This window comes from Apium graveolens, chromosome 5 (assembly GCF_009905375.1).
Source record: "Apium graveolens cultivar Ventura chromosome 5, ASM990537v1, whole genome shotgun sequence".
NCBI lineage: Eukaryota > Viridiplantae > Streptophyta > Magnoliopsida > Apiales > Apiaceae > Apium > Apium graveolens.
In genome coordinates, this window is record NC_133651.1 from 182,029,639 (window position 1) to 182,052,898 (window position 23,260).

Genomic DNA, 23,260 nt, shown 5'->3' on the forward strand with positions numbered 1-23,260 from the left:
TCAAGATCAGAAAATGCTCAATGAACCTCAACAAACAAAGAAACCAAGATACAAGCAAAGAATCAAGAGAAAATTGGACTTCAGTGATGAGGAATTGGAAGATTACATTCCCAACCAGTCTACTTTTACAACTCAAATATCCAAATGTTAGCGAAATGTGATACCTTAGCTATGCTACATATGGCCTAATATAACATTGTGTTTTTTCTGTTACTTTAGCCAAAAGCTTGACGTTGCATTAGCTAAAAAGTGTTGAAGTTTGTAACATACATGGATAAGTGTTACCTTAGAGTATTAAAAAGAAAATTATAATAATGTTTTAAAATTGAATTATAAGTTTTACAAGAATTTGAGGTAATACACCAATTAATATGTAAAATACATGATGATCTACCTATTTTTTTACATAAATAAAATTAAAAAACAATTAAATAGAAATTTTGAAACTAACTAAGTTCCCAATTTAAAGATGCCTTAAATCAAAATAAAAATAATAAAATCTACCTCTACATAATATGAATATCTACAGATCATTTTTCTAAATAAAAATATAAAGCTTTAAATCTATGAAAGTAAAAATTCACAGAAAAGTAAATATTTATTTTCTAAAAACCCAATTTAAATAATTATTTATTACAATTTGTAAATGTTAACTATACAAAATGTATGTAAAATTTTGAACCGACCGCCTAATTTTTATACGAGCGACAATTTTTTAGGTAATGAAACCGCCCAATTTTTCAGCCGCCTTCAAGTTTCAACCCAAAATCTCGTGCTCTCTCCTACCATTCTCTGGTGACCCCCCCTATTTCGTTGCACTCTCCCATTCTCTTCTTACCCTCTCAAAAATCTGTAATTGCTCTCTTATTCTTCTTTCAATTCTAATTTCGGTCTTTTCCTTTCTCATTCGTTCTTCGATTAGAACGAATTAGAAATTCAGTCAAATGGGTTGAAATATGTTTTCAATTAGAGATGCAGTTATCTCTCTTGTTCTCACCCTGCTCGCTTCAAATGGGTTCTTTAACTCTCCAATTTCGGTTCTTCTGAATTTCTGCGGATTAAGATTTTGTATTCTCATGTAGGTATTTATTTACTTAAATTTTATTTAATCATTTTCTCATTTTTTATATAGGTAAAAGATAGCTGAAAAAGTCCATGATTGCTGAAAATGAATCAGGGTACTAAACTAGCTCTGGAAAGTTTGTGAACAGAGTATAGGTCGGTAATATAGCGTTGGAATTGACGGTTTAATTTGGTTGAATTGTGTGTAGGCGATTTTTAATGAGCTGTGTAAGATATTGGATCCGGAGAAGCCTGCGTTTGCTCCGAAGAAGGGGAAACCGAGTGTGGTTATATTTGTCGGTTTATAAGGTACTCGTTTTTCCCGATAATATTAAGAGTTTAGATTGTGATTTTCGGTTTGTGTTAATGTGTAATGTGTAATTTTTTTGTTAATTTATAATATTATAGATGGATTTTGTGACGTGGCTCCCGGATAGTTACGACCTTGAGCTAAAAGAATTAGTTTTTGTCCAAATAATTATTTTTTATTGAAGTTGATTTTGAGATATTGATATCCTTTATTATGAGCAAGGGATTGTTCTTATTTGATGTAATTAACTTCAGGTTCCACGGGCATAAAATATGCATTTTTTCATTAAAAGAACGGTTGGAAACCAGCTTTGGTTTGTGCCGATACATTTAGAGCTGGTGTTTTTGACCAGTTGAAGCATAATGCTACAAAAGCTAAAATTCCTTTATATGAGTTCATCTCGTGATCAAGTAAAATGTTATTCACTTTTAGATATCTTTGGATGATTCTTAGCCTGGAATCCTCGTGAAGGTAGAGTAGTCCCCTAGCAATCCCATTTATAATGTTGTGGCACTTCAGCCAGTCAAGTTACATGTATTAAAGCATCGAAAGGCATTCTGGAAGATGCAATGCTGCTAGTTTCAGAATTTTGCACCTTGGTTAGAATATTAGTTATTATGTTATCCCAAAATCTGTTTATTCCTAAGCAATTAAAATATTATTTGTTTAAATTTATTTATTCATATTTGTTAGCCACTGCTTGCTACTTTAGTACTCTGCACCACTTCTTAGCCATCTTCAGCTTTGATTTAAATTGTAATTTCCTTTTTATGTATTGCTGGTTAATTTTTTAGTGAGCTGCTTCTACTGCAAAAGATAACAAGGATAACCACACGTGGAGGTTCTAAATGGACTTCTAAGCAGATATGACCAGAAGGAAGCAATTTTAATTCCAATCGGAATTATCCTTGCTGGTTCTGATAATTCTCTAGTATGGACTGTTCTCGGAGTCAGGGATCCAGTTTCTACTGTAATTGCTATAGTGAAGGTATAAATCTAGTTCAGAAGAACTCTGATTGAACTATTCTATAGGCTTGAAATTCGCTGAATGACTACTCCTAGTATGGAATTTAAGTATTGGTATCACAGAAGCACACTAATGTTGGCTCTTATAATATCGTTTGACTTTGTTATTGGTATGAGATAAATAATGCAAGGCTTGTGATTACGTGAAAATTATAGCTCGGTGTTGGAATGATTAGCTGCTTTATTGAGCGGTACTAATTTGGTGATTTTAGAATTTTCAGATTCGATATGCTTTTACATTGTCAAAGGAGATAAATGAATCTTTCAAGCAGTCATCTCAAGCTAGGACAAAACTCCTATCAGGAGTCAAGATGAATGTTCATGTTCTAACAACAGGGTAGGCTCATTGTTTGCGACATCATTTTGCTCAGTGATTTTTGATAACCAGAAAGTAGGTTGTGGAATAAATTTTATTTGTAATGGTGTTTGCTCAAATGGAAGTTTTGAAATGCAGCTACATTTCTCGGATATTACTTGATACTAGTGCCTATGTGAATTGCATAGTTGGAGTCATCTTAATACACAAATGGCATGCACCACAACCATATGTCTTCTTAACATTTTCTTCACAGCCTAGACACTAGTTCTTATATTTTTTTTCTGACATTAGTTATGGTTTTGCCGGACACAACAAGCTAGTGCATGTTTTCTGACTCTTGGATTTCTTGAGGCTATATCCGATCTTTCTCTGCTAGCCAGCATTTAGAAGGCATGTTTTATTTTTGTCAATAACACGTTCTTCTTTTATTAATTGTGTTATATGGTTTCCTTGAATAAAATTGTAGTCTTTTGTGTTATAGTCAGTGAAGCACTAGAGACAAAATGCATAAAGAAATCTGAAGTTGCAACAAAAGGAGTTTGGTTATCCATCATTGTAAGCATGAACACATTATTGGCATTAATTCATTTCCCTATATGCAATATGAGTTAACATCTAATTATGTAGAATTAGTTTTGGTCGCGTGATAGGCTGTGTGTTAGATCTAATTATGATAATTAACTCTCTGCAGGTCAGAAATAAAGGACTTGAGCAAGGCTATTGTGTTGTGCCGTGTGCCGCATCACCAAAATTATAGTTTAATAGTTGAACTCATCTTTGTTGGCACGACCATGATGATGTTTACTGTATTTGATAAGTTGTATGTTGATTATGTAATTTACCAGTAAATTTGTTAATGGATTCTGGTTATTTTGGAAATGTGTAAAATGTGCTTAGTTTTATTCTAGGTTTTACCATAATTATGTTACATTAGCTCATAGCCTCATAAAAATGTTACACAAGCTATTCAAAATATTGAACTAGTTAAAAAAAAGTGTTGCATAAAAATGTTGCATGAGCTAAAAAAATGTTTCCAATTGAGGTGGGCTAAAGAATAGGTCCTATAGTGGGCTTGATGTTGGACCCATAATGGGCCCCATGTGGGCCTCAATGTGGGTCCCACTTTTTTTAAAAAAAATTTAGAACTCTAAGGTAACATAAAAAACAAGTTACAACTGATCTCTCTTTCTGTTGCATTAGCAAGCTAAGGCAACATATAAACAAGTTAAAACACGATGTTGCCTTAGGAACCAAAGATGTTACCTTAGACCCCTAAGGAAACATGAAAAAACCTATCTTTAAGAAAATGTTACCTTAGCTTAAAAGTGGGGCAAGAGCAACATATTTAACCCCTAATGCAACGTTTTTTTGGTGTTACAGTAGACATTTTATGGTGTAGTGTATATTGTAAGCGTTTTAAACTATTCAACCTTAAAGCCTGATTCTTATTGATCTTGAGCCATAAGCCTTATTCTTCATAAACCATTGATTGTTGAATTCTCAGTTACGAGCCAGACATATACGATACTAATCCATAAATACATACATACCGTAAACCAAATATTTCAAGAGAATTTCTTGAGTATGCAAAAACTTATACACCCTGGAATACCTATCACATCAAAGATCAATGCTCTGTATTATCATTGAACCATTGTTCTTCTAATACTTGATTCTTCATCAGGCTTGAAGCCATTCTTCATACTTACACCTTGATACACCCTGGTGACACCTGTGAAATGTTTTGTACTCTGAGATAAATGTTTTATCAATGTTAATTATGATGTTGTTTTATTGAATTGCAATGGTTATCATATTGAATTGTTTTAGAATTGGATGGTTTTATAAATATGGACTAGATTCGTGGTCAGGCCAGATTCGTGGTCATATTAGGCCATTGCGTGCCTTGGATCCAGTATATAGAGCAAAGCTGGGAGCTTTGCTCGGGGTTAGTGCGTGACTGATCAGCAGCCTAACCTTGGTTTTTAAAAATGAAAAGGATATCCAATTATATTCATTGCCTATCCAGAAACTTGATTCTTATAAATCATTTCAACTGATCATTGTTGAACCTCAGTTATTGCTATTATGACTTGATGAGCTAGTTAGCTCACTCTTGCAAATCTGTTATGTTATTTTACAGTTGAAAAGGAAATGGTTGATAACGAGGATTCCCAGTCCAGTGTGCGAGCTAGGATTCCAGGATAAGATGGAACGAGTTAGCAGAAGCTTTATAATGTAGATGAGTTATGTAAGATTGTAAGAATGATATCATTATCAATTGTAAGCGGAACTAGTTGAGATTTGGTACGATGTAATAAAAGTTAAGGTTGTGGCTTATTTTCATACTTTAACCTGTTGCGATCCATGGTTATGGTAAGAAGGGTCTTCGTATATATTACTTTCATAAACAGGTATTTATATATTGAGTGTGTGTGTGTTATGAACCCCAAACTTCTGACCCAAGTTTGGAGGGCGTCACAGGTTTAATATCAGAGTTATAGGTTATAAGTCCCTTATACAAGCCTAGATTGTCGGGAATGGATAGAGGGTTAAGATTAGTTGTAGAAAAAAATAGAATATCGAGAGGTTGAGTGTAATTAAATAGTATGTTTTAGTATAATTCATTGTGAGATTCGAGATTCTTATCTAGAAGTATAATTTTCAGATAGCAGCGATGGCAGATTGCTTTATTTCGATATCATCTGATCACTCGGAGCCATCAGTTGGAGGACCGTCAACTGATCCACGCCCTGCTCATCCACCGGTGTTATCCATGCCACATCCTGTTGCGGAGATTGTACCTTCTTAAGTTCTTATCTCATTCCCTGATGTGAGACTACCTATTCGAAAATCCCCCACATACTGATTCTGGTTCTACTAGATATTCAGCTGTGGGTGCATCTTTTCTGTCTCCCCTACAGCTTGTTCTACACCATCAGTTTTAAAACCCATCTTATGAAGTAATAACACCTATGAGGATGGATTCGAGAGCTACAACATATAGTGAGTACACGAGGTATTAAGAAATGTGAGAAGAAACCTAAAGAGAGGGTTCGTACGTTCCGGAGAATAGCTGCTACCAGGTTATATGGAGCTGCTAATGAGTATGCCATCCATGATTATCTTGTGAAGTGAGCTAGACGGATTTCTAAAGAAATTTGAGAGGATTGAAGATTGAGAGTTTTCTTGGAATTAGATGATGTTATGACTAATAATGATACGTGTAGAAGTAATGTGATCGACCTTGTGTTATAAAATAAATCTAATGATTGCTGAATAGATTTGTTTTACTTAGTAATTGTAAGAGATGATGTTGGGAATGTTACCAGTATGGAAGACCAAAAGTGGAGTTATGAATAAGATAGTATGCAACGGTAATTGGAGTTTTTATCGACCAATGAAGGTAAAATGCACCCAATAAGGGGTATAGGGTATATGAAAATGAATGGACTGTTACCTGAGTGTTTCCCTAATTTGATACTTGGTAGTGAAAGATGACAACCAACTTATATAGTAATGACGATCAGGTGTATGATTTTAAAAAATTTAAACAGTTTTCAATTCATAACAATATTTTACCTAAAAGTCCTTGGAATAAAACAAGTTCTAAAACTTGATTGTCAAACTACTACTTGAGTTTGTTGTTTATCATAAGATTCAGATTATCCAGGAGAATACTTATCCTAAAAGTTAGTATGATTCAGTTAGAAGGCCAAGTAGACCCATTATTATGGAGAAGGTTTGATGGTTCCTAACAGAAGAGTGCAAATATTTTGATAAGTTTAACGACAGAACCCATGTACGAAAGAGTTGTTTATTCAAGTTTGGAGACGAATAGAGTTCGAAGAATATGTCGATTTACGAGACGTCGAGTACGAGCAAAGACGATTAAGGAAATCTCCAGACCTTTTAAAGGAAAAATGTTATTAGCAAGGGAATGGATATGATCCGTAGTGTAAGCGGAATTTGAAGTTATGATTGTAAATTTCGTAAAGAATGCAAATATGGTCGAATTATAGGACTATTAAACGTGGAAGCATGACGCTAAAGATACGAGACCGAATAAAGGGAGAATTTTCTTAATAATCGATTCAAGAAAGCCTTTTTGAAAACTTTCTAAAGTTGATATATGACTCGGAATGGGACCTATTGGTTGGATAAGCGTTGAAGCTGTAAACAGATGAAATGTGGATGATGACCAATGATATCACTCTTTTCTATAAAACCATATATATTCTTATGAATATTGAATAAAGTATGAATTTCTTTCATGATCAGCTCTATGAGGTGATAGGAAAATTGTTGAATCCCTTTCAAATCATTCTTCCTTCAAAATATTGCTTTCTGAGTGAGACAAGCAGTGTTATGGTGTGACGCTTTGCCGAAATGACAAAGAGTCTTGTGGGACGCCATCTAATCATGTGTTGTATGCCATATAGTATGAAAGACTGGCCATCTTGAGTAAAAATATGGTTGTCTCATTCACATCTAAATCATATTCATTTTTCTTCTTCAATTATGATTTATTGATTCATGAATCCTTCCGCCTGTTTCCTTGTACTGTTATCCCTTATAAAAAGTTTCCAATCAGAATCATATACACAAATTTCCTTCTGGTGTAAGGTCTATTCCTTGAATGTTTTAAAAAAAGTGAAATAGAATCGTGTAGCTGATGAAGTTATATGATAAGTTTGGATAATGGCAAGCTGATAAATGGTGGACATTTACATATAGAGAAGAACCATTAGGCTGATAACGGGATTGTTGCGAGGACATCAAATCAAAGGCAAAGATATGTATAAATGATACGTTGCAAGTATGAGATTTTGGCACGAATTGAAATAGTTAGCGAATCGTATGCGGTAAATTAATTGGAAGAATAAGAAAGTAAAGCTGCATATATCAGATAAGGTAATTGATTGGTTGGACAATAGAAGCGAAGGAAGAAATTCTTAATAATAATCAGATAATCGATTAATACATTGTAAAAATGAAGCATACCCCAATCATGTGAGAGATATTGGTCATAAAGATTCAAGATCGAAGAAATTCTAGTTATGAATGAACTTCAAAGGTGTTCTCCAAGGAATGGTTGGGTTTTCCCCACTCAAGTAAATGAGTTATGGTAAATCCGATACTCGTAAATGAGCTAGTGAAAGAAGTTCAGTAAGAAAAGACGTAAGGGGAGATGAAGATATGGTGATTCAACTGAAGGGATTTTTTAAGAAGTGGTGCTTTTAAGCCAAAGGAATTCATTCACAAGATTATGAGAGTGTTGGTTGAGACCATGTGTTGGCTATCAGAAGTTGAACGAGTTAACTAATAAGAACAAGTATATATTGTCAAGGATAGACAGATTGTTAATGAGAAAGCTTGAATTGAGATATGAAATAGAAGAATTTTGGAATAATTTCTAATAGTACTCAGTAGTGACATTCGGTTATAATCAAAGGATATGAGAAATGATATGATATAATAAGAATTGTTCGCTATAATCTTAAGTTGAACTAAAATATAAGTTGTACTGGCTAGTATTATATGTGATGGTGAAATGATGAGTTTAAAAGATGGAAGCTGGTTGGTCTACTTGTGAGTTGATTGTTGGTTGTTTGATTGATTGTTGGTGTCGACTTGAGTCCGGCTGGTAGTCAATAATATAAAGGAGATGCTGCCAAAATTTTCAGAAAATGCCCTACTATTAACGATAGAAAGTATACTTCCGTATGTTATCAATATTCATGTTAATACTCCAAATGATGTGATCTCGGTTCTTGAAAGAGGTTGTCACAGCCAATCCAACTATATATAATTGGTCTTTGATTTAATTTAGCTAGTCATCACTTGGTACAATTGATCAATTAAATGAGTTAATTGATTAATTCTACCAATTAATGATCAGTTAGATGGAAATCGATTCCAATTAGATTAAGTCAAATTTTGATGTGACTTTCAAATCTGAAATCAAAGCAATGAGGAATTCGGGGAAAGTAAGAACCCCAGTAGAGTTCAGAGGTTGTTGCAAGTGTGTAAGGCTTTACTTGGATGAATATTTCCTTAGTAATGGATAAAAGAGATAGAAAGTTATTTGTATGGACAGGAGAGAAGGATGTTTTTAAGAACGAAAGATTTAAGATAGAGGAAAGAGAAGGAAGGAAGGAAAAGAAGAAGGGAGATGGAATTAAGAAGAAATTTGTACCTACACCAATATGGATTTTATTAACCAATCAAAGAAATTCTATCATTTGCAATAAAGATTTATCAAAGGATGTCTTATTTCTGAATTTTTTGATAATCATACAATAAATGATTTATCAAGTATCTCTGTTTTGGATAAAAGGTGAGCTACAGTTTTAGTTCAGTTTCTGATTGATATTGATACTTAGGTTGTTGTTAAATATCGAAAGTGGTATTAATATAGATGATTGATGTTTACTTCAGTATGGGATGTTGTGAGCATCAAAGTTTGTATTGATATCTAGTTTGATATGACATCAAAATAAGTATTAATATCAGGAGTTCAGTTGTGAATGAGCTATGAGAATGAAGAACGGAAATAGGAAAGAAAGTGGAATCAAAAGGATGATAAAGAAAATTTATAAGGAAGATATGGATAACATGAGGAACAGAAGTAAGGTGAAAAATTTAGGAAACATTGGCAAATGGAGATAGGGAATGCATCCCAGGAGAACGATCAAGTACTGAGGCCTAAAAAAAGATATCTAGTGACCAGACATAAAGATAAAATGGGGAGGCAACATGTAGATAAATGTTAGACCTACCCAAGAGCTAAGGCGGGACATCAAAGACTAGATGGATACATTTTTACAGGAAATGTTATAATGAAGTCACTTGAGAACCAAAGTTATCTAATAAGTGGAATAGTCGTTGCTTGAAAAAAAGGTGATACGTCATCAGATCCAGAAATTGATTGAAAATGATCTATATTATTTGATTTGAAAACTAACAGGAGTATTCAGAATGCGAGGAATTAGGTCAAACTGGAATAGTATATACCACTCCTAGATGAACAGGCAATAAGTAAGGAAGAACTAAAAGATAGGAATTTGGCTACGATAATGCAAGGGATTCAAGCTACTCCGATAATATGATACGAGACATGGATGTCAAGGAAGACTTTCTGATAGTGTGGCACAAAGGAAGAATAAGCGTTATATGTGGCTAGACGTCAAGGAAGAGTATTGCAGTCAGTTCGTATGAGAACTCCCTAAAACCAAAAATGATAATAAGAATTACAATATGCCGGTGATGCCTCCAGATTAGTATAATTTCTTGTAAGTAGTAAGAGAATTTCGCTCGGCAAATCTACTCAATTGTGATTCAAGGAAATTAAGGTATGATGTTACGGCTGGGCGCCAATCGTATCTAGTCGAGATTTTCTCGTTAATTTTTAACTCTAATGTAATTTCGAGAACGTTAGAAATCGAATACGCCCTGGTTTCAGTATATCATTCGTATATGGACGAGAAGATTAAGAGAATGACTAAAGAGCCTTGAATGCGATTAGAAGCAATTACAAACTAAGTTAATTGAACAGAGAAATATGTGGGAATGAGATTGAACAACAGTAACTATTAGAAATGTTCATGAGCACGAATTTCTAGAATTTGAAAGAAAAGATAATTATTAGACGTTATGTTGGTCCTTTTGGAAACAATAAAATAGAGAAGATAAGTGTAAGTGAGTTGGCTTCATCGCCACACGTATAGGTGTTTATATGTGTATATTACCTGAAAAGTAATTAAGCTCCATTATATAATAAAATATAGATAATTAAGGTATTTTTCTGGTAATTTTTTGGAGTGTTATATGATTTTATATTGATTTATGAATTTATTAATTATTGTCTGAATAATTACAAAATCATTTTCTAAAGCCGGGAATTGTCAGACCTCAACTGTTTTTATGTTTTTACAACCCGAAACTCTTCCGAAAACTCCTTCCTAACCTAATCTGGTAATTCCGGACATTTTTCGTGTTTTGACTTTTTCGATCCGGATTACGGTTTGACCCGTGCGCGGCCCGATGCGATATTTTCGATAGGCTAACCCTTTTCGGATAACATTATCTTCGTACAATCGGTTTATAAAATCCCGGTTTTGATAATTATCCGAAATAGGATAATGTTTATCCAAAACTTGATATTGCTTATCCAAAACAGGATAGTGTTTATCCAAAAAAAGATAATGTTTATCCAAAACAAACTTATTTATCGATCCAACATGATCCAGAACGTACTAATATTCTGTAAATATAAATAGCCCTTTCTTATTTCCTTTTCACGCGTAAAATCATAATCAGACAGTACAAACCCTGAAAAACCAGAGAAAACTTTATTAAAACACCGTATTCTTGAAAATCAATCGCACAAACGAAGGCGTTATCGAACTCTGATTCGGGCGTGCAATATATCAAAACGAAGCTCTCAAAATCTTCTTCCTGAATCGTCATCTGTTTTTGCCCAGAAATCAAGGTATTTTCTTAATTTAATTATTTAAATTCGAATTAGTTATGGATTAAATTATGAATTTTTGTTCTTGATGTTTTGTATATGATTTGATGAGGTCATCGTGTAGATCTTTTCTTCCTGGTCATTTTGGTATATTATATGTCAAAAACTGAGTTCAATAACATGGTTAAATTTGAGTTTGATTCTCGGTTTACTGAAATGAGAGTTTGAATGTTTGAATGTTCTAAATCGAATTTGGGATTTTTTGATTTAATGGATTCTGGGATTGATTGATTGACATCACCATGTAGATCATTCAAAAATAAGTCAGTGTATATAATCAGTTTATCTGTTGGATGCCGGAATCGACCCGCCTGAAAAGCTCGAAGCTTCACCGGCGTTAATGGCGATTTCGCCGGCGTCTCGGTTTCAGGCGTGATTTACTTCTGTTTTTGCCGTAATTGGATTGTTGTTGAGTTGTTAAACGAAACCCAGTCAACCACGAACATGTTAGTGTTGTTAGGCTAAGGTTCAGGGCTCGCCGGAAAATCCCTGGCGCCCGGATTCTGGAATGGGGGTGGCGGGTCGAACGGGTTCTTCGTGACCCGTTTAGCTGACCTGTTTGACCCGATTTTGATTCTTTGAAATTCTAAATCCAACCCTGAATTCTGTTTCCAGGTTTTTTTATAAAAATATTATTCTAAAATTCTGTCTATTTCTATAAATTGATTTTTTTTTCTAAAAATCTATATTAATTCTGAAAAATCATTTTTAATTTGAAATAAAATCTTAATTATTTAATTAATTAATTTTAGTTGATAATTAATTATTTAATTAGTCAATTAATTTAAATATTAATTGATTAATTAATTTAATTAGTTATTAATTAATTTTAATTGATTATTTAATTAGATTTAATTATTTATTTTGATTTAAAAATTCTGAAAAATAAAATATTATTTTAAATTATTTTCAAGGCTCGATAATTATTATAAAATTATTTTAAAGTCAGATTCGGGTGTTCGAACCCTATTATTTAATTATAAAATGATTCGGAGTCCAATTTTAATTCCGAAAAATGTTCAAAAATTCGTTTTAAATACCTGAAAAATCATTTTGACCCCGAATCTTCTTTGAAAAATTATTTTGATCGAATATCTTGCGTGCTATGTGCTATCTAATTGATGTGTTATGTACCTATGTGGTTATTGTTTGACGCTTTTTGTTGTAACTTTCAATCCGTAAATCGGATTTGGGTAAAATGAAGGGTAGATAAAAGCTTCTGACGGCTATGCGATGATGATAATAGTATGAGATTGAGTATTGATAGATGATTATGATGCCTAGCAGAGTAAGCAAGGCATAGAAAAAGGAAGTCAATGATCCGTAGATAGAATTGAAGCACAGAAAGAGAAGGCAAGTGATTGATGAATAAAAGCAAGGCATAAAAAAGAATGAAATTGATTGATGAGTAGAACTGTTAGATGAGAACAAGTGAAGTTGGAAATCATCTATGATAAGGCAAGTCTTTCTGAACCTTTCTTCGAGATATATTGCGAATATTTCTGAACTTTCTCATAACATGTCACTATTATTCAAAATAAATCTTATTTTATATTGCAAGCGCTTTAAACTGTTCAACCATAAACCGTGATTCTTATTGATCATGAGCCATAAGCCTTATTCTTCATAAACCATTGATTGTTGAATTCTCAGATACGAGCCAGACATAAACGATACTACTCCACAAATACAAATATACCGTAAACCAAGTATTTTAACAGAATTTCTTGAGTATGCAAAAACTTATACACCCTGGAATACCCTATCACAACAAAGATCAATACCCTGTATTATCATTGAACCATTATTCTTCTGATACTTGATTCTTCATCAGGCTTGAAGCCATTCTTCATACTTACACCTTGATACACCCTGGTGACATCTGTGAAATGTTTTGTGCTATGAGATAAATGCTTTATCAATGTTAATTATGATGCTATTTTATTCAATTGCAATGGTTATCATATTGAATTGTTTTAAAATTGGATGGTTTTATAAATGTGGACCAGATTCGTGGTCAGACCAGATTCGTGGTCATATTAGGCCAATGCGTGCCTTAGATCCAGTATATAGAGCAAAGCTGGGAGCTTTGCTCGGGGGTAGTGCGTGAGTGATCAGCAGCCTAACCTTGGTTTTTAAAAATGAAAAGGATATCCAATTCTATTCATTGCTTATCCAGAAACTTAATTCTTATGAATCATTTCAACTGATCATTGCTGAACCTCAGTTATTGCTATTATGACTTGCTGAGCTAGTTAGCTCACTCTTGCAAATATGTTATGTTATTTTACAGTTGAAAAGAAAATGGTTGATAACGAGGATTCTCAGTCCAGTGTGCGAGCTAGGATTCCAGGATAAGATGGAACGAGTTAGAAGAAGCTTTATAATGTAGATGAGTTATGTAAGATTGTAAGAATGATATCATTATCAGTTGTAAGCGGAACTAGTTGGGATTTGGTACGATGTAATAAAAGTTAAGGATGTGGCTTGTTTCCATATTTTAACCTATTGCGATCCATGGTTATGATAAGAAGGGTCTTTGTATATATTACTTTCATAAACAGGTATTTATATATTGAGTGTGTGTGTGTTCTGAACCCTAAACTTCTGACACGGGTTTGGAGGGCGTCATATTTGTGATAAGGGCAACTCAGTCACTTTCAATTCTGAAGCCTGTATTATGGCCAACAAGAAGAGCAACAAAGTGGTTCTCACTGGATTGAGAAAAGGAAATGTGTACGTAGCTGATTTCAACTCATCAAATACAGAATCAGTAACTTGTCTCCCCAGTACATCAAGTCAAGATGAATGTTGGCTATGGCACAAGAAGCTGTCCCATCTAAGCTTCAAGACCATGAATGAGTTAGTCAAGAAAGAATTGGTTAGAGGTATTCCTCAAGTGGAGTTTACTAAGGATGGATTGTGTGATGTCTGCCAAATAGGAAACCAGATTAAAGAATCATTCAGAAAGAAGCTTAATTCAACAATTGAAGAAACTTTGCAACTGTTACACATGAATTTGTTTGGACCAGTCAATGTATTGTCTATCTCAAGGAAAAGATTTTTCCTAGTAAATGTAGATGATTTCTCAAAGTTCTCTTGGACATATTTTCTGAAATCCAAAGATGAAGCTAGTGAAATCATCATCAATCACATAAGGCAAATCAACAATCATCTTGACTTCAAAGTAAGAAGAATCAGGAGTGACAATGGAACTGAGTTCAAGAATTCTGTGATAAGATCATTTTGTGAAGAGAATGGGATTATGCATGAGTTTTCTGCAGCTAGAACTCCACAACAAAATGGAGTGGTGGAAAGGAAAAACAGAACCCTTATTGAAGCTGCAAGAACAATGCTAGAAGAATCAAAGTTACAAACATATTTTTGCGCTGAAGCTGTGAATACTGCATGCTACACTCAGAATATTTCTTTGATCAATCAAGGAAAGTGCATGACACCCTACCAATTGTTCAAGAATAGGAAGCCAACATTGAACTTTCTACATGTCTTTGGCTGCAAATGCTATATCTTAAGAAATCAAACTGATCAACATGGAAAGTTTGATGCCAAAGAAGATGAAGGAATTTTTATTGGATATGATGTGGGAAAAGCATATAGATTCTACAATCTAAGAACCAACATTGTTATGTAATCTGTACATGTTGTGTTTGATGATAAAAATATTGAAGGACTGCAAGATGGAAAATTCCATGAAAGCCTCAAATTCGATAATGTTGAGATGGTCAGTGATGACAGTGATGATGAAAGTGATCAAGAAATAGTGGCTAAGGATAATGCAGAAAAATCTAGAACTAATGAGGCACATAATTCAACATCCGTCGAGTTACATAATACTTCATCCGTCGGTAGATAATCTGCTTCATATGTCAGTAGACAATTAGCTTCATCCATCGAGATACAAAGTGCATCAACAATGAGAGAAGCTGAGAGTCAAAACAGATCACTTTCAGAAATAACCTCATCTTTAAGTCAAAGATACATAAACTCAGTGGGATTTTCTTATAATCAAAACTCAGTCACACATCAAGAAAACAATGAGGCCTCTTCATCTAGAGCTAACCTACCACAACAGAGAAAATGGACTAGAGATCACCCCTTTGAGCTCATTATTGGTGATGCATCTTCTAGAGTTTAAACAAGGAAATCAACTCAAGAAGAATGTTTGTATAGCAGCTTTCTTTCTAAGGAAGAACCAAAGAAGGTAGAAAAAGCTCTGTTGGATCCTGATTAGGTTTTAGCTATACAGGAAGAGCTAAACCAATTTGAAAGGAACAAGGTATGGAAGCTGGTACTCAGGCCTAAAGGAAAGAATTCAATTGACACGAAGTGGGTATTTAGAAACAAGATGGATGAAAATGGCATAGTTGTCAGGAAAAAATCTAGATTGGTTGCTAAGGGCTACTGTCAACAAGAAGGAATAGATTTTGATAAAACTTTTGCTCCTGTTGCAAGACTTGGAGCCATCAAAATTTTCTTAGCCTATTCAGCCCATGCCAATTTCAAAATTTATCAAATGGATGTCAAAAGTGCCTTTCTGAATGGAGATTTGGAGTAGGAAGTCTATGTCAGTCAGCCTCCTAGTTTTGAAGATCTTAGTTTTCTAGAATATGTCTACTATCTTTTGAAAGCACTTTATGGATTGAAGCAAGCACCTAGAGCCTGGTATGATACTTTGTCAAAGTTTCTCTTAGAAAATCACTTCACAAGAGGTACTGTTGACACAACTTTATTCTTTATAAATGTTAATGGATCTAGTATACTTATTCAAATTTATGTAGATGATATTATATTTGGCTCTACACATGAAAACTTTGTAAAAAGTTTGCCGAATTAATGCAAAGTAAGTATGAAATGAGCATGATGGGAAAACTAACTTACTTCCTTGGTTTACAAGTTAAGAAAGTTAGTGATGGAATATTCATTAGTCAAACTAAATATATTTATGATCTTTTAAAGAATTTTGATCTAATGGATTGGATATCTGCAAAAACTCCCATGGCCATTGCAACTAAACTTGAATTAAATACTACTGAAAAGTCTATGGATATTTCAAGCTATAGAGGCATGGTTGGCTCACTTCTGTACTTAATAGCTTGTAGGCTAGATATAATGTTTGCTACTTATCTTTGTGCTAGATTTCAGGCTAATCCTAGAGAATCTCACTTAGTAGCTATTAAGAGAATTTTCAGATTTCTCAAGGGAACAACAAAACTTGGCATTTGGTACCCTAAAGATTCTGGTTTTGATCTAACTGGTTATTCAGATGCAGATTATGTAGGTTGTAAAATAGATAGAAAAAGTACAGCAAGAACCTATCAATTTCTAGGAAACAAGCTTATATCCTGGTTCAGTAAAAAAGCAAAATTCAGTTTCTACTTCTACTGCTAAAGTTGAATATATTGCTACTAGTAATTGCTGTGCACATATTTTATGGATGAAAAACCAACTGTTGGACTATGGTCTACAAGTGAACAGAATTTATATTTTCTGTGATAACACAAGTGCAATTGCCATCACTGAAAATCCAATACAGCATTCAAGAACAAAGCACATAGACATCAAGTATTACTTCATTAGGGAGCATGTGATGAATGGTACTGTGGAACTTCATTTTATTCCAAGTGAAAAGCAGCTTGGGGATATCTTTACCAAGCCACTTGATGAATCCACCTTTACTAGGTTGGTAAGTGAGTTAGGTATGCTAAATTATTCTTAAATTATTTCTGATAATTTTGCAAGTTGTAATGCATCCAAAAACTTAATTAATTTTTCTGTTTTAGATGAAATTTTGGCCAAGTCAAAATTTACATCTCGACGGATGCTCATTATCCATCGAGTTTGATCATCCATCGAAATAGAATAGCTTGGTAAAAATCAATTACATTTCGGGATTATTTTAGACCCGACGGATAATTGCTTTATTCTCATCCGTCGAATTGTCTACATCTTAGCCGTTAAAAGTACTGAACGTTATCCATCGGATATACTTACAGTCTGTAAGTATATCATGACGGATAATTGATAGAATTTTGACAGTTTATTTTTTTTAAACGGCTATTTTTGGTAGTTTTGATTGGGTATTTAATTTTTAACTTTAATTTTTATTCCATTTTAATCTGAGAATACATAAAAGCCTTACTTCAAGTTTATTTTAACTTTTATCATTCTCTATTGCAACTAACTGCTATCTTTTTCCTTAAAGCAAAATCTTCTTTGTCACTGCAAATTTCCTCACTTTAACAATGGCACAAGTAGTCAAAATCATGTCTCAGTCAGGATTCATCTTAAGAAGAACAACTTCGCTGCTCTTGTGAACAAAGAAAAAATTGCATTTGAAGATTTTCACAAAATGATGGACTTGTGAAGGGATGCAAACTCAGTTATGCCATGCTGGAATCACCCACAATCTACTGTGAAGTTATGGAGGAGATATGGACAACTGTTGTGTAATAGTGTACTGACAAAACCATAACTTTTACTCTTAAAGGTAAGCAATTCTGCATTAATAGTGATACAATTCAAGCATATTTTAAGATTCCTGAGAACTCTACTACTAAACCACACACAGATGCTAATTTAGTTACCATGCTTAATTCTATTGGATACGCTCTTCCTTCCACTAAGTTAAGTGAGATTAGAAGGCTAGGTCTTAGAAAAGAGTGGAGTTATTTGTGTGATGTAGTTACCAAGGTGTTTTCTGGTAAGATAAGTAATTTTGATTCAGTCAACACTGCCATGCTTAACATGCTCTATATGCTAGTTACTGATAAGTACTATAATTTTAGTGACATGATCTTGTTTGAGCTAGGTTACAATTTAGGGGAAATTAAAAAGAGAGCTAAAAATGTCTATTATGCTAGATTCTTTATGATTCTTGCTAACCATCTTATTGAGGATATTGTTATTGAGAACCCAATCAACAAACTGGATTGTTGGGTTCAAGAAAAGAGAGTGATTGCAGATCTTAACAGAGCAAGTCATCACAATGATGTGCCCCTTTTCTATTTTCCAATCATGGAGGGCCCTCAGGTAAGTGAGGTAAGCACCACTATCTCTACTATTTCTACCTCCCAAATTTCTTTTCCTTTGAGTGTGGCTATGGCATCTGTGTCAATGACCTAATAGATGCCTACCCAAGCCACCAAAACAAAAATTTCCAAATCCAAAACAAAGAAAACCCCCTCTGGTTTCTCTCAAAAGAAACCAGTTGCAAAATCTACCAAAACCAAAGAGGGGAGTGTGAAGGGTGGTAAGATAGGTGAGGGACAGGGTAAACATCAAAGAAACCCCAAGGATAAGGATGGAGAGGTGAGTGTACCCAAGCCTAGACACACCACAGTTTCCCAACAAAATGTGGTGATTAATAAGGAAATAAGCACAACTCTAGTTTCATCCTCCTAAAAGGATGTTACTATTGAAACAAGCTCACAACCAGGAGCACAGGCCAAGAGGGTAAGAGACACAAGCTCACCCCAAACTTATGCTAGAAAGAAGAGATCTAAAACCATTGAGGATGCACAGGGAACATACACAGTGCAAACTACAGCTTAAGACTCAGTCACTGCACCATCTCAAATTCAGTTTGATGTTGCTCCAATAAATGTGGAGTCACAACCAAAATCTTTAATTATAAAAGCACCACAAACACCAAACTCTCCGACAAATTCTCTGGATGTGGATATGATCAACACATCAATCCCTGATTCTCCTTCTTTAACTCTGTTGGAGAAGCCATAATCTAGTGCAAGTGAGCATCATCTTTTAGATGATTTGTTGGCTCACTTGCCAATTCTTTCGGGAACTGTTGAGACATCTGTGCCCAAATTATCATCAATCTGCACAGAGTCTACAATAGTTTCCACTCCAAACTCTATCATTTCTTCTATTCTGGTGGATATTGTTCATCCTTCGGTTAGTGATTGTATCCCGACGGATGTGCCTAATAGCAGTCATCCGTCGGCTATCCTAACTACTACCCCGATGGATGTTCCTCATCCGTCGGTAATCACTACACACACTAAAATTTCAATAATTGTTACAAGTGTAGATGAGTTAGTTGTTGTACAATCACTCTTAGGACAGAGGGAAGGGAGTGAATTGAGTGAGAGACTGAGTTGCTCTCAGGAAAAAGGAGAGGAAAAGAGAAAAATCATGCAGGCTATTTCTTCCAGTCTGGAAAAAGAGAGTGAGAGGAGTTCCACCTTAGTAGGTGAAGGTGAGGGTGTGAGGGTGGTGAGCCAAGCGGAGCCCTTGATGCAAGAAAAGAGAGAAAATGAGAGAAAAGCAGGTATAACTAAATGGGAAGAGCCCATTGTAAGTGAGTTAATAGATATCAATGAGGCTGACAAGAAATAGCTAATTCAGCAAGAATATCAAGTTGTTTTAGACTCTGTTCCTTTTGAAGCTGAGGCATTTACTCACCTTGTGTCAACATCTCAAGTTCTAGCTGAACAGGACAATGTGGCTGTAGAAAGGATACTAAACTTGGTGTATACAACTGCTTCAATGCAAAGGGTAAAAGATGTCATCTCAGCCATGCCCCCCCACAGCTGGTGATGATGTTGATTATGGAACTGGTGGTTCAGAAGAGTTCTTTGGAGATGAAGATGGTGATGAAGAAGAGTTTATGGATATAGGGGGAGAAGTAGGCCCTAGCTCTAGATCAAACATTCCATCTTGGGTGTTCTCTGAAGAATGTGATGTGCAACGTTTCAAGACTACTATTTTTTACATCATGCAACAGACTCAGACAGCTCTTTAAGCTACAACTAATGCCAGCACCAAGAAGCTTCTACAAGCACACCTTAATTCTCTACAACTACATCAAATATAATCTCTTCAACACAATCTGGATGTCACTTCAATCAAAATAGAGATTGACCAAGTCAAGAAGGATGTCTCTGAAATATTGGATGCTAAATTTCCAAATACAACAATGCTTGACATCAACAGACAGTTAAGGAAGAATTCTAATCTTGCAACCAAAGTGGATTTCGTGGATACAAGACTGAAAGCAGTAGAAGCCTCTCTAGCAGCTATTCATTTACATCAAGCACAACAAACTCAGTTGCTTTAAAAGCTGGTGGCTGTGTAGACTTCTACCTCCACGCGACTTATTGATAACAAAAAGGGGGAGAAAGATTCAATAATCCCAGTTAGTCAAGAAGAGCAAATCAGTGAGGGGGAGAATGTGATAAATGTTCAAATCAGTCAAGTAATAGTTCCAGAAATTACTTTTCCAAAGCCACCAGTATTGGACAGCTTTGATCTGATCCAAATAGCAGCTTCTAAGCTGGATTCACAGTCAAATTTCAAGAAGCTTGATGTTGCAGCTGTTGAGAAGGAATTAGATGACAAATGGAGGAAAATAGATGAAGAACTTACAAGGAAATTTGGGCCAATTGAGAAACCGGACAAAACTTTTCATCATCACTCTCAAGTCAAGCAAATCTCTATGAATGAAAAGAGTCTAGGTAGCTTAGAAAAGGGCCAACCATCATGCATAAGGTCTCCAAAGGCCAATCTAGTTTTGAAGCCTAAGAAAAATTATCCAATGTCATCTTACAAAAATCCTGTGGATCTTATGTTTGAGACTCCAAGGCCAGATGAAAAGAAGCTGTTGGCAAGGTCCATTGCATTCTTCAAAGATCCAACCGATTTAGTGCTGAAAAGAAGAATTGCCAAGATCTACAGAAATGGTAAAGAAATCTGTGTGGTTGCTGGACAACCTCAGTTTGCAGAAGCCAAAAAGGAAGAAAAAGAAAGAATCAAGCAAAAAAAGAAGCATGTTGCTTTAGATGCTAAAAGGCTCAAACAAAAGAAGAAGCAAGCTGCTATCTTGGCCAAACTTCAAGCTATGAAAACAACAACTGAGATTTCTGAGAAACCACCTGTGATTACTGAAGCTCAAGATCAGAAAATGCTCAATGAACCTCAACAGACAAAGAAACAAAGATACAAGCAAAGAATCAAGAGAAAATTGGACTTCAGTGATGAGGAATTGGAAGATTACATTCCCAACCAGTCTACTTCTACAACTCAAACATCCAAACCCTCAGTGGTGCATGAGGAATTCAAGGTGGATACAACAAAGAACTTTCATGATGAGCCTATAATTCCCAAGGATGAGCCATTAGACTGGGAGAGTTTGCCAATTCCTGAACTCAATTTAGCTATCTTCAACAAGCCAAAGAGAACAAAGTCTAGAGCAATCAAGAAGGTCAAGCCTGTGAGTTTTAGAACCAAAGCCCTAACCAAAGCTCAATCAACTGTCAACAAGGGAGATCTTCTATACATCTGTGACATCAAAGAATTTTTAGAGATTAATCTCTACATGGATGAACTAGAAGATGTGAGAGCAATTGATGCTCACAGAAATCTCCCTGAGAGACTGGTGTTCAAGTTCAAGGGAGGGAAAGAAATCACATAGCCTCTTCACAGGATTCTTCAAGAAAGTTGCTCTGTACTGATAAAGATCTTCTCATCCTTCAAGAAAAACTTTGGTTTTTATGTAACTGCAAGGAGATTGGTCCTAAAGAAGATAGAAGATCTAAGGAGCAATAAATCCAAAGATGCACACCAAAAAACTCTATCAATTCCCTTCACACGAAATTGAATGCATTTGAGGCCTTATTGGCTGATGAAATTTATGGATGACAAGGGTGTTATAAGATTTTTCAGACTGGATGACCAACTGAGTATCTCTAGTAATGATACTCTATTGGAAATGTAAGAAAAGCTGGATCTATCAGATGCTGAAGAACTTGAATTCCACAGATAACTCCAAAATCAAATAGAAGAAAATAACAGGAAGCTTGGGAAGAAATCTACACAATCAAGGAAATAGATATCATCTGCTCAGACTAGAGGAGCACCTTGATACTGATTGTGAGAACTCTTGTACACCTTACTTTGTTCAATTTTCAATAAATTATATCACTTATCAGTTTTATCTACTATATTTCAATCTGTACATTTAAGGTGTTTTGTTATCATCAAGTTTCTCTTAATTTATGGCTACAATTCCAGTAGACATAAATTATGGGAGATTGTTAGGAATATGTTGTGAACTTGATGATAAGTTAAAAAAAACACCTTAGTAAATTTAACTTAGTGAATTTGTAGCTCTCGACGGATGTTCTAATATAGTCCTGACGGATGAACTTTACAGTCTCGATGGATGACAACTGAACATCCATCGAGAGTGTAGCTTATGTAACAATAAGTATTGTAGCATATTTCTGCAAACAATAATGTTTTAGTCTAGTAGATTCTGTAGGATTCTCTAAGTCATGTTGACTACTAGATTGATATACATAATAGGTTGGCTAATTGTAATTATGAGATGTCTTGTAATTCTGTATAAGTGAAATAGAGTCAAGTGACAGAAAGACTCCCGACGGATGATCTACAAGGCTCCCGATGGATGATCAACATAATCCCGACGGATAATCAATATAATCCCGACGGATGATCATATTCAAAATAGCTGTTGATAGTGACAACACAGTCACATGCGTTGGGTGTTTGCAAAAGGAATGTGGCAGCCTGTTAAGCAGGATTTTATGAACATAGAAGCATTACCATTTCCATACAAATGTGAAGATATTTAAAGATGTTGGATAGAGTAATATAGCAGCATGATATTGAGCTAGATTCATTTTTTGTTTTATTATCTTGTCTTACTATCATGTAAATTGGTGATATATAAACAAGAGTAGCAAGTAGAATAAGTAACTGAGTAAGCTTATTTTCCAGAGAAATAGATAAGGCTGTATTTGTTAAGAATTTCTCTGTAAGTTTATTTGTTCACTTGTAAAGCAGCTGTGTGCTATTCAAAGCATCACAGAGTTTTTACTATGATATATATATATACATATATATGGTGGATACATACTAATCCACCAGAAAGTTTTAAAGCTTGTGTTTTATTACTTAGTGTTTTGATTTCTATTATTCTTCTATTCCGCATTACTGCAAATCAAACTCT

General features: G+C 34.6%; 1 long non-coding RNA gene across 2 annotated transcripts; it reads left to right on the plus strand.

Moving 5' to 3' along the window:
* The first annotated feature begins 756 nt into the window (after positions 1 to 756).
* LOC141723355 (uncharacterized) lies at positions 757 to 3,556 on the plus strand. Of its 2 annotated transcripts, none has more exons than XR_012576252.1 (7): positions 757 to 1,178; positions 1,272 to 1,371; positions 2,167 to 2,360; positions 2,611 to 2,735; positions 3,009 to 3,111; positions 3,203 to 3,272; positions 3,409 to 3,556. It is a non-coding gene; the product is annotated as an uncharacterized LOC141723355 (long non-coding RNA). The 2 variants fall into 2 exon arrangements; XR_012576251.1 differs by having other exon boundaries at positions 2,620 to 2,735.
* Positions 3,557 to 23,260: the final 19,704 nt, after the last annotated feature.